Below are 11,678 nucleotides of genomic sequence, written 5' to 3'. Positions count from 1 at the left end.
AATATATATATATATATATATATATATATATATATATATATATGTATATATATAGACTTTTGTAGCTATCAGATGTAAATAATTTCGGCTGCGGGCTAAAAGTGATCTTTACCTAATAATTTTTTCATTGTCTATTTTTTTTTCCTTTTTCCTGTCACCGACTTCTTTTGGTACCACGTACCGTAGAGAAAAATATTATTAGATGAAACAAGAAATGATGTGGAAAATGTTTTGAGTTTAATAATGTCTTAGCCATTAGATATATACGTGCATTGACCACCAAGAAGTACGATAGGGTGGATTAGATTCCTCCAACCCTTAATTAGACACGTTGGAGCTTTAAGAATAGAGAAATTGCAATTGATAGAGAGCTCTTCCCCTCAAATGGGATATAAACGACACGAATTTAAATTAGTCAGACTAGTGAATTTCTAATATTCGATGATTATAAGAAAAAAATTGTCCTCCCCATGCTCCGTGACTACGGCGGTATCCCGAAATAAATGGGCCAGTCTTCGTCGTGCCGGGATATCCCGATCCGGATGCCACAAAAGAATAGGGAAGTCTTTTTCTTAAAATTACTACCATAAGAAAGTCGCTCCCTATCTTCTAAACGGGCCATCTACCAACTGTTTGTTGATGGATTTGGATTTGGACTTATTGAATATGTTCAAAGTCGAGGTTCGAAACTAAAGTCTCTATTTTCGAACTGAAGCTACTTTCACTTTTCATAATAAAAATAAAAGAAAGTCAACCTATTTTTAAAATTGTGATTTTTACTTTACCCTTGTGGGAATCCTAATTTTATGCTATATATTATGGACTAATATGCATATCAGGCTGGTATTTATTATCTCATAAATGGTGAGTAAAGAATAAATCTTCCTTAATTCAGCTAATTTTAAGCATTATATTTAAGAGAAATTTTCATAAAGCACTATCTTTTAGTAGTAATTAGCCATCTATAGATATTATTTGCTATATTACGGATAATAGATACTTTTTCTGTGGTTATAAGATGTATTTGATGTATTTAAGCTATTGTATTCATGAATACAGTAGCAAAAATAGGCGTGAATCAGGGAAGTCCAGCTAATCAGTTGCTGTATTCGAGCGTATTCGACTGTATTGATGGAGTAAAAGATGGAATTACAGCTGGACATATTATTGTATTCGACTGTATTCACGGCGTGAAATAGGGGATTACACTGTTTTTAAAACGAAAATTGAATCAATTAACATAATAGACTCCTAATATAACTCAATAAACTCAATTATAACATATAAACTTTGTATTTTCAGTTATAAAAAAGATTCTCAACAGAAAAATACACCAAAAATATAGCAATCTTCAGAGAAAATATGTAATACATCTGAATACATAAATTATATAATTAAAAAAAACATATGAATACATTCATGGCATATAGCGAGACAGTGAATACAATGAAATACATAGAATACAACGGGATACATTGAAGTACAATGAAAAAAAGACAGTGAATACAATGAAATACATGGAATACAACGAAATACATTGAATTACAATGGAAAAAAAGACAATGAATACAATAAAATATATGAAAATACAGCGTGATACGTTGAAAATACATTGTCTTTGTTCAAGAACCCACAACTTAGTTCAAGAACAAACCCTAATTTTCGACGAATCCGCCGTCGAGCAAAAACCCTGAATCTCACTGTTCCCACGCATCTTGTACATTGCTTTTGACACGTCAGTACCATCGTAGCTTTTGTAAAATTTCCATAATTTTACCTTTTTTTGTTCAAGAGTAGGGTTTAGAAGAAAAGGCCGTTGATTTTGAATAGCGAAACAAATTTGAGCCTGGGAATCACCGTTCCTTCGCGTGCTCTTTGCATTCAATCCATTCGTATATTCGTTGCAGCCATGACTGAGGTATGACTACGTCGAGTCGAACCAGAAAAGAAATCTCTGCTATAACCACTAGGGCAACGAACAGAGGCAACAATCGTAGTTTTATGGGAGAAAAGAGTAAAGTGTATGCAAAAAAGAGAGAGAATGTGGTTTGTGAAATTTAACGTGATTATGTGAGAGAAAATCTGGAAAAGGAGAGAGAAAAATATTAATTAGCGTATATGGTGCCTTAAGTATAGGATATAACTTTAATTAGATATTTTGCTATAAAGGGTAAAAGGTAGCTATATAATATAATTTTTTAAAATGATATTTATTTAAAATAAATAGGGTACTAAGCTTTTCTATAGGGTGTAAAATTTCCTATACTTAAAGATTCAATCTTTGTTTTTTCATCACTCTTTGGATTTGTACTGATAATTATGTGCATTAGGGCGAAATTGTTTCATCATTAATTATTTGAAATTTTTCAAAACTTTAAGGGTCTAAGTCACAAATAACTAAACTTACTGAAATCATTCACTTCAAAAAAATAATATTATTTTCAAATATATATGAAAAAAACAAAGAAGTACGTACCTTTTAATTAAAGCTGACTTTGGTAATTTATAAATGTTGTAATGTGAAAAGTAGCATATCAAAATATGTGCTAGAGTTTAAATAGAAGACTTCCAGCGTTAGGTAAAGATTTTGAAAATATTTTGGAATTGCAAAACAAAAACAAATTATAATGTCCAATACATAGGACAAAGCAGTTCTTTATTTCTAACTAATCATTTGTACTTTCTCATAACACGAACATTGACTTTTTAATTTGTTTATATTCAAAAATTTAGATGATTATAAAACTATTAGATACTTCAAACGGTCAATTTGGGAATAATTAAATTAACTATTGTTAGGATTACATAATTATTGGAACTTGTGGTTCTTCACTAAATCAAATGTGGTTTTTCTAAATTTGTTATAATAATATAATTATTGTAAAAAAAACCTAGCAACGGTAAAATTGAGAATAAGTTAAACTAATCATCGTATTACAAGTTAACATGGATTGTTTAACATTATTTCAGTTCAAATTCTCGAATGGAGTAGTTTTAATATTCATATGGTAAAAATAGAAATATGTACTAATTTATTTCCACATTGTAACGTACATTTTTAAGGTGCTAAAAGGGCAGCCCGATGCACTAAGCTCCCGCTATGCGTAGGGTCCAACAAAAGGCCGAACCACAAGGGTCTATTGTGCGCAGCCTTACCCAGCATTTCTGCAAGAGGCTGTTTCCACGGCTTGAACCCGTAACCTCTTGGTCACATAGCAGCAACTTTACCAGTTACGTCAAGACTCCACTTCTACATATTTAAGGTGCTAACTTATTTAAATTATATCCACTTGTGTAAGATTCCAATATTGGATTACACTCAAACTTTCAAATTTTGTTTTGTCAAAAAATACAACATGAAAACTACACTGTCATGTTATACAAATTCTACATTGAGAAAATTCAAATTTGAAAGATCAAACAGATGTTGGCGTTCTTTCAAAGGGAGCTAAATTTACTCATTATTTATCACATTTTCACGTTATATTTATTGTTTTTATTTAATTGTGTATGTAATCCTTTAATATATAAAAACTAATAATATTGTTTGTGAGAGTAGAACTAAAAACTTGGCACAAAAGTCTAATTAATTGAACGATTTTTGTTACTTTTCGACCTTGGTTTCTTAGGTGCAAGTTAGAAAATTTGAGAAACATAGTCATCTTATTTAAACAGTTTTTAATAGCGACGAGATGATCATCTTATAAAAATAACTTTTACTTGACTATATATTATTGATTATTCTAGGTTGTTAATGCTTGAGGCGACAAGTTTATATTATAAAGGAAATAAAGTAGCGGATGATCTAGCAAAATTTGGAAGCAATTTAGATGTTTTTGAATTTTGGGATTCTTTTTATGTATTTTCATTTTTTGAAAATGATTGTAATGACCATGTACCCATGACAAATCGGGTAAAATTCAAAAATAGTTAGATTTATAAGTGGTTATTAAAAATTAGCCATAATTTTAAAAGTAATCGAAATTTAGCCGCTTTTCATATAAAGATAAATTTGATCAAAAATACTGTTCAAAATCCGAAAAATATTCCAGCATAATATACTGGAGTTCTAGTATAATATACTGGAGTTCCAGCATAATATACTGGTCCAGCATAATATGGTGGAAGTTCATACACAGGTGCACCAATCTCCAATATATTATGCTGGAACTTTCCGTATTGCAACAGAATAGTGGCTATTTTTCAATGATTTTGCAAACGCTGACTATTTTTCAATTACCAGTCCGAAAAGTGGCTAGTCCGTGCTATTTTCATAGACAAATCAAGTCATGTACTAAACTCTACTTTTCATTTTTCTACCAAAAAAATCTCTGCGATTCAAGATTTGCAAGTTTCTCTCAGTTCTCTTTCTTAAAACTAAAGCAATGTAAATGAAAGTAAGAAAACAATGTTTGAACAAATATATTATTTTTTCAATTTTCTAGAATATATTGGATTTATTAACAAAGTAAATGTGAGAACCAAGAGAATCACAGCTGCATGCATGCATGCATGCATTAATGGGGCAAGTAAGAATGATAAAGAATTAAATGGAGAGCCAAAGCTGACAAGGAATGAGCCTTTTTTTGGTGCTGTTTTTCCTGCACTGCAATTCTTAACAAATACGCAATAAATGAGAAGTGACAAAGAATATCTCTATTTTGTTTGGTGAAGAGAATTACCCGATATTTATACAAACGAAGATAATATGTACAACAATAATAATAAATTCAGTGCAATCTCATAAGTAGGGTCTGAGAAGGATAGTGTATACGCAATCTAAGACCTTCGGCTCAAGCCACAAGTCGAGATAACATATATGTCATGAAATTAGTTGAGGTACGTGTAAACTGGCGGACACCATGATTATTCAAAAAAATATCTATATTTTGTTCAATCTCCTTTTATGTAAAATAGCTTAACACAATATTTTGACTAAGACTTTTTCTTTCGCTCAAAAAAACATTTATATTGTATAGCAGATTGAATTACATTAATGTATGTAGTTTTTCATCACTCTATAAAGAATTTAAGTTAAATTTTAAAAAATTATCTGCAGATATTTAGCTTTATTCGAAGGAATGATAAATTGTGCAGGCATTATAAATTTTTATTTTATTGAAGAAAAGTATAAGACAGAGACCTATCGCATTTAATTAACTCATTGACTACCATAATATATTAGACACAACTTAAACGGCACGGACCAAATTATTTATTTATTTATTTTAAAAAAAGTTTCTTGAAAGATCGTAATCTCATTAATAAAAAGCAAAGTGAAAGTATGAATTAAATAATTAAAAGTCACGCTGAGGAACACAGCAAGTGAGAAATTAAGAGACTGAGGGACACAACATCTTGAAACGTGTGATTTTTTTCTGCTTTTTCTTGGACTTTGGCTCCTTTTATTTTTATTAGTTGCAGTACTACTACCAGTATTTAATTCCTATTTAAGCATCAATGTCTTTTGATATGTCAACTCCGGTGAAGATCTGCCAATGCATTTTCTCATTAATAATAATGTCAAATTGCATATTGGATCAGTAAAAAGTCATTATATCACCTCGTCAAATATACATAAATTTTACATATATATATTTATGTATAAAGTGAAGTGCATCAACGACGAACAAGGTGGAGTTTTGTTGGATGAGGAGCTTATCTATCGGAGATAGCAGACCTACTTCTATAGTCTCTTGAACGAGGAGGGGGACATGAACATTATACTGGGTTATTTGGAACTCTCCGGGAGTCGTTGCGACTTTGGGTATTGTAGGCGGATTAGAGTTGAGGATGTTGAGGGGGCTATGCGTAAGATGAGCAGGGACAATGTCACGACCCGGATTTCCCACCCCCGGGAGTCGTGATGGCGCCTACTCGTGAAAGCTAGGCAAGCCAACTATTAAGGTTCTACACATTAATAATCACCCCAAACAGTTATAAACAGTTACTATAGCTAAACAAATGAAAAGCGCGGAAGAGTTATAACAAAACCACATAATCCAATACATGTCTACCCATGAATCTGGTGTCACAATTTCACGAACATCTACGGATTACTACAAACACTGGTCTGAAAAGAAAAGTATAACTGTTCTCGGAATGAAAAGAGACGGCAAAAAGCTAAAACAGGAAAGGGGGGCTTTAGGCTCTGCGGACGCCAGCAGATCTACCTTGGTCTCCCTGGACTGAAGGCAGCTACCTCAGCTACTCACTGGGTCCGGTACCGAAATCTACACAAAAGAGTGCAGAGTGTAGTATCAGTACAACCGACCCCATGTACTGAGTAAGTGTCGAGCCTAACCTCGGCGAAGTAGTGACGAGGCTAGGACACGACAATCATATATACCTGTGCAGTTAAATCATATACAAACAGAATCATAATAACAGAAATCAACAGAATAAGGTGGGAAGGGGACATGCTGCGGGGAATATCCGATTCTAACAATAAGCCAACCAAGAAGCATCAATAAAGAAGCGGAATGAACATCATATCTATATCAACAAGAATAATGAAACGGTAACACGTGCACGGCATCACCCTTTGTGCTTTTACTCTCGTCCTCACCGTATGAACAACAGAAACGGCACGGCATCACCCTTCGTGCATTACCTCTCATGATCATGGCACGGCATCACCCTTCGTGCATTATTCCTCACAATATCGGCACGGCATCACCCTTCGTGCATTAACTCTCAAATCATGGCACGACATCACCCTTCGTGCATTAACACTCATAATATCGGCATGGCATCACCCTTCGTGCATTACACTCACTCACAATATCATGCACGGCATCACCTTCATGTTTTACACTCTTCCTCACCCAAACAATAAAATCAATACGTCCCGGAAAGGGAATCAACAATATCAACCATAATATCCCGGCAAGGGAATCAACAATATCAACAATAACATCCCGGCAAGGGATTCAGCTATAACCAATCTCGTTTTCAACAATTACTTTACAAAATAAAACTCAACTTGAGCCAATACTCAACAATAGTCAATTACCAAGTAACTTTCATAAGCTTTGTTCAACATTAATAATCATCAATTTGAGCATGATCGATACCTAGTAAAGTCACAACAATCATGATATAAGACCTACGGGCATGCTTGATACCAACGTATAGATACTCGTCACCACACCTATATGTCGTACTCGATACTAACACATAGCAAATAAGACCACAACTCCTATTCCCTCAAGCTAAGGTTAAGCCAAACACTTACCTCGAATCCACAAACAAGATTAAGCCTCAACTACCGCTTTACCTCTCGGTTCCACTTCCAATTCGCTTGTATCTAGCCATAATTTACTTAATAACGTTGATAAATGATAAATAAACCAATTCTAATGCATGAGCATAGGTTTTCCATTGATTTCCCTAAAAAGTCAAAAATTGACCCCGGGCCCGCTTGGTCAAAACTCGAAGTTCGAACCAAAACCCGATCACCCATTCATTCACAAACTCAAATATGCAATTAGTTTTGAAATCGTAACTCAAATTGAGGTCCAAATCCCCAAAATTTGAAAATCTTAACTTCTACCCGAAAACACCCAATTTCCCATGAAAAACACTATATTTTGAAGTGAAATCATGTAAAAAGATGTTATAGATTAAAGAAATTAAGTTAGAAATCGTTTACCTATGATTTTGAGAAGAACTTGATCTTGAAAAATCGCCCTTAGGAGTTTAGGTTTTGAAAAAGTTGTAAAATGAAGAAGAATCCCGTCTGAAATTCCACTTTACAGGTCGCGGATGTCGCAATTGCGACCAAGGGTTCGCAATTGCGAACCCTGGGAATTTCTGCTATCTTCGCAATTGCGAAGAAATTGTCGCATTTGCGATTGCTGGGAATTACTGAGGACCTCGCATTTGCGAAGAAATGCTCGCAAATGCGAGCAAGGCTGGCCAGGGCATATTCAATTGCGATCAGCCCCTCGCAATTACCACGCTGACAGACTTCGCAATTGCGATCCCTGATCTCGCAATTGCGAGATCAGAGGCCAATACCATAACTGAAACCTGCAACAAATTTTTCCTAAGTCCAAAACACCCCGTAGCCTATCCAAAACTCACCCGAGCCCTCGGGGCTCCAAACCAAACATGCACGCGAGTCTAAAAACATCACACGGACTTGCTCGTGCGATTAAATCATCAAAATAACATCAACAACTACGAATTTAACCTCAAATTCATGAAATTCCTCAAGAACATTGAAATTTCCATTTTCTCAACTAATGGTCCGATTTATACCAAATCAACTCCGATTCGTACCAAATTTCACAAATTCGACTTATTTATTATTTTAAACCTGTACCGGGCTCCGGAATCAAGATACGGGCCCGATACTATCAAGAACACGCATCATTTCATTTCAAAAAGTCTTTGTATTTTCCAGCAAACAATTTTCTTTAAAAAAAATTTTCTCGGGCTAGGGACCTCGGAATTCGATTTCGGGCATACGCCCAAGTCCCATATTTTACTACGGACCCTACGGGACCGTCATATCACGGGTCCGGGTCCGATTACCAAGAATTTTGACCAAAGTCAACTTTAATAAATTTTAAAGGTCAAAATCAATCTTGTTCTTAAATTTCACATAAAAGCTTTCCGGAAACGCGTTCGGACTGCGCACGCAAATCGTGGTGAGATAAAAAGAGTTTTTAAAGGCCTCAGAACATAGTTTTGACTTCTAAAACAAGAGATGTTCTTTAGGGTCATCACAGACAAAGCGACCAAGCCAAATGAAATCCTGGTGGAGTTTTGGAAGAGTGCGGGCAAAGTGGGTTTGGAGTGGCTCACTAGGTTATTTAATATCATTTGTAGAATGAAGAAGATACCCGAGGAGTGGAGGAGGAGCATGATGGTTCCTTTATACAAGAACAAGGGTGATATCCAAAATTAGCTGGGTATCAAGTTGCTTAGCCATACTATGAAAGTCTAGGAGATGGTGGTGGAGCTAAGGATGAGGAGGAGTGTGTCTATTTTCGAGAACCAATTCGGGTTTATGCTAGGGCACTCGACTGCATAGGCCGTTCACCTTGTTAGGAGTTTGATGGAGCGGTATAGGGAGATGAATAGGGACTTGCATATGGTGTTCATCGACTTAGAAAAGGCGTACAATAAAGTCTCGAGGGAGGTTTTATGGAGATGTTTTGAGGGTAGAGGTGTACCTATTGCCTACATTAGGGTGATTAAGGACATCTATGATGGATCAAAGACCCGAGTGAGGACGGTGGGAGGGGACTCGGACCATTTTTCGGTCATGATGGGGTTACACCAGGGGTCGACACTTACCCTTTTTTGTTTGCCCTGGTGATGGACGTTCTGACGCGCCACATCTAAGGGGAGGTGCCGTGGTGCATGTTATTTGCAAATGATATTGTATTGATTAATGAGACGCGAGGCGGTGTGAACGCGAGGTTAGACGTGTGGAGGCAGACCATAGAGTCTAAAGGTTTCAAGCTGAGCAGGACCCAAGACAGAATACTTGAGGGGAATGGGAGGTGAGGCTAAACTCGCAAGTCATCCCTAGGAGGGGAAGTTTTAAATACCTTGGGTCTATTATTTCGGGGTACGGTGAGATTGATGAAGATGTCACACATCGTATTGAAGCAGGATTGATGAAATAGAGACTCACTTTTGGTGTATTGTGTGACAAGAAGGTGCCACCAAAACTTAAAGATAAGTTCTACAGAATGGTGGTCAGACCGACTATATTGTATGGGGCTGAGTGTTGACCTGTGAAGATCGCCCATGTTCAGAAGATGAAGGTAGCAGAGATGAGGATGTTTAGATGGATGTGCGAGCACACTAGGTTAGATAGGATTAGGAATGAGGTTATTCGCGACAAGGTGGGTGTAGCCCCTATTGATGACAAGATGCGGGAAGCAAGGCTTCGGTGGTTTGGACATGTGAGGAGGATGAGCATATATGCCCCGGTAAGGAGGTGTGAGAGGTTGACATTGGAGGGCCTACGGAGAGATAGAGATAGGCCGAAGAAGAAGTGGGATGGGTGATTAGGCAAGATATGACACAACTTCAGCTAACCGAGGACGTTACCCTTGATAGGAAGATGTGGAGGTCGAGGACTAGGGTAGTAGGGTAGGTGGTCTAGACTGTTCATACCGCTAGTATTAGTACGCATTCTCGCATCCTGCTGGTAGTAGGTCTCTTTAATTACCCGTCATTTTCTTTCATTTTGATCATCTTATTATCGTGTTGTTTTTATGCTGCTTTTACATGGCTTTTTGGTGTTGTTCCTCCTTGTCTATCTTTTAATTAATATGGTGCTTATGTTTTCCTGTGTGCCAAGAGTCTATTGAAAACAACATCTCTACCTTCACAAAAGTAGGGGTAGGGTATGCGTACATACTATCCTCCCCAGACCCCACGATGTGGGATAATACTGGGTATATTGTTGTTGTTGTTGTTGTTGTTGTATGTACTCCCTCCATTCACTTTTATTTGTCCACTATACTAAATCAAGAGAAAGATAATCTTCTTTTCTTGTTTTACTCTTATCATTAACTACTCATTTCCCAAATCATTTTTAAAGACTTTTGGAAATGCTCATTATTATGGGTAAATTTATAAATTATATATTTTATTTATTATTTCTTACGGGCATAAACAGTCCAAAGTGGACAACTAACTAAGGGAGTATAAAATAAGTATAGTATATGTAAATTACACATTAACATACAAAATTATTATTTGCCGGCTATTACTGTGTAGTTTTTCCAATAATATAATTTGTTTATATTAGAGATTTTTTCTTTTAACATATGATTTTTAGTGATTTTTAGTCTAACAACAATAACAACCCAGTTAAATCCCACAACTGGAGTCTGGGGAGGGTAGAGTGTATGCAGACCTTACCCCTACCTCGGCGGGGTAGAGAGGCTGTTTCCGAAGAGTGATTTTCAGTCTATTTATCCAAATTGATTTCCAATTGTGAGATGAATCGGATCCTCCATCCTTAATTAGAGGTCTTGAGTTTAAATTTCGGATATAAAAAAGATCCCGATAGGGAACATTTTTTCTTTAGTGAGCCTTACAAAGCATGAATTCAAGTGAGTCGATGCTCCAATGCAAATATCGACACCCGATGAAAAATAAAAAAGAACTTCACATATTGTTGTGCTTTATTAGTCAATAGATTTAAGTTTCATTAATCCAAAGGGGACCAATTGAGACACAAGATCAGTGGCACGCCAGGTTGGTCATAGCAAAAGAACAGTCTGTGTATGGTAAAAGTAAAAGTACATTAATTCACAAAAATTCAAGATTCTTGAAATTCCCAAAGAAGACAATGTGTACCAATTGGAAAAAAAAAAAATCTTCACTTCCATTTCGAAATATTACTTCTTTCTTTTTTTTCTTTTCTTTTTTTTTTAATTATATTTCCCACCCGATGTTCGGTACCTGCATTGGAACCCGGTTATATTCGGATTCGCACCGCGTAGGACCCCATTCAGGAAAAGCGCTCCTACCAAGGATTTATATTACTTCTTTCTTTCGCCTTCACGAGGTTGAACACCTGATACAAATTCATGATTTCAGTTCAGTATATTCACAGTTTTTGGCCATTGGTTGTTATAGGACCTTCAAATTATTTAAAATAGTTTTTTTTTCTTCAATTTGAAGCTGGCAAGTGAACAATA

This window comes from Nicotiana attenuata, unplaced genomic scaffold (genome assembly GCF_001879085.1).
Source record: "Nicotiana attenuata strain UT unplaced genomic scaffold, NIATTr2, whole genome shotgun sequence".
Taxonomy (NCBI): Eukaryota; Viridiplantae; Streptophyta; class Magnoliopsida; order Solanales; family Solanaceae; genus Nicotiana; species Nicotiana attenuata.
This window is presented reverse-complemented; position numbering follows the sequence as displayed.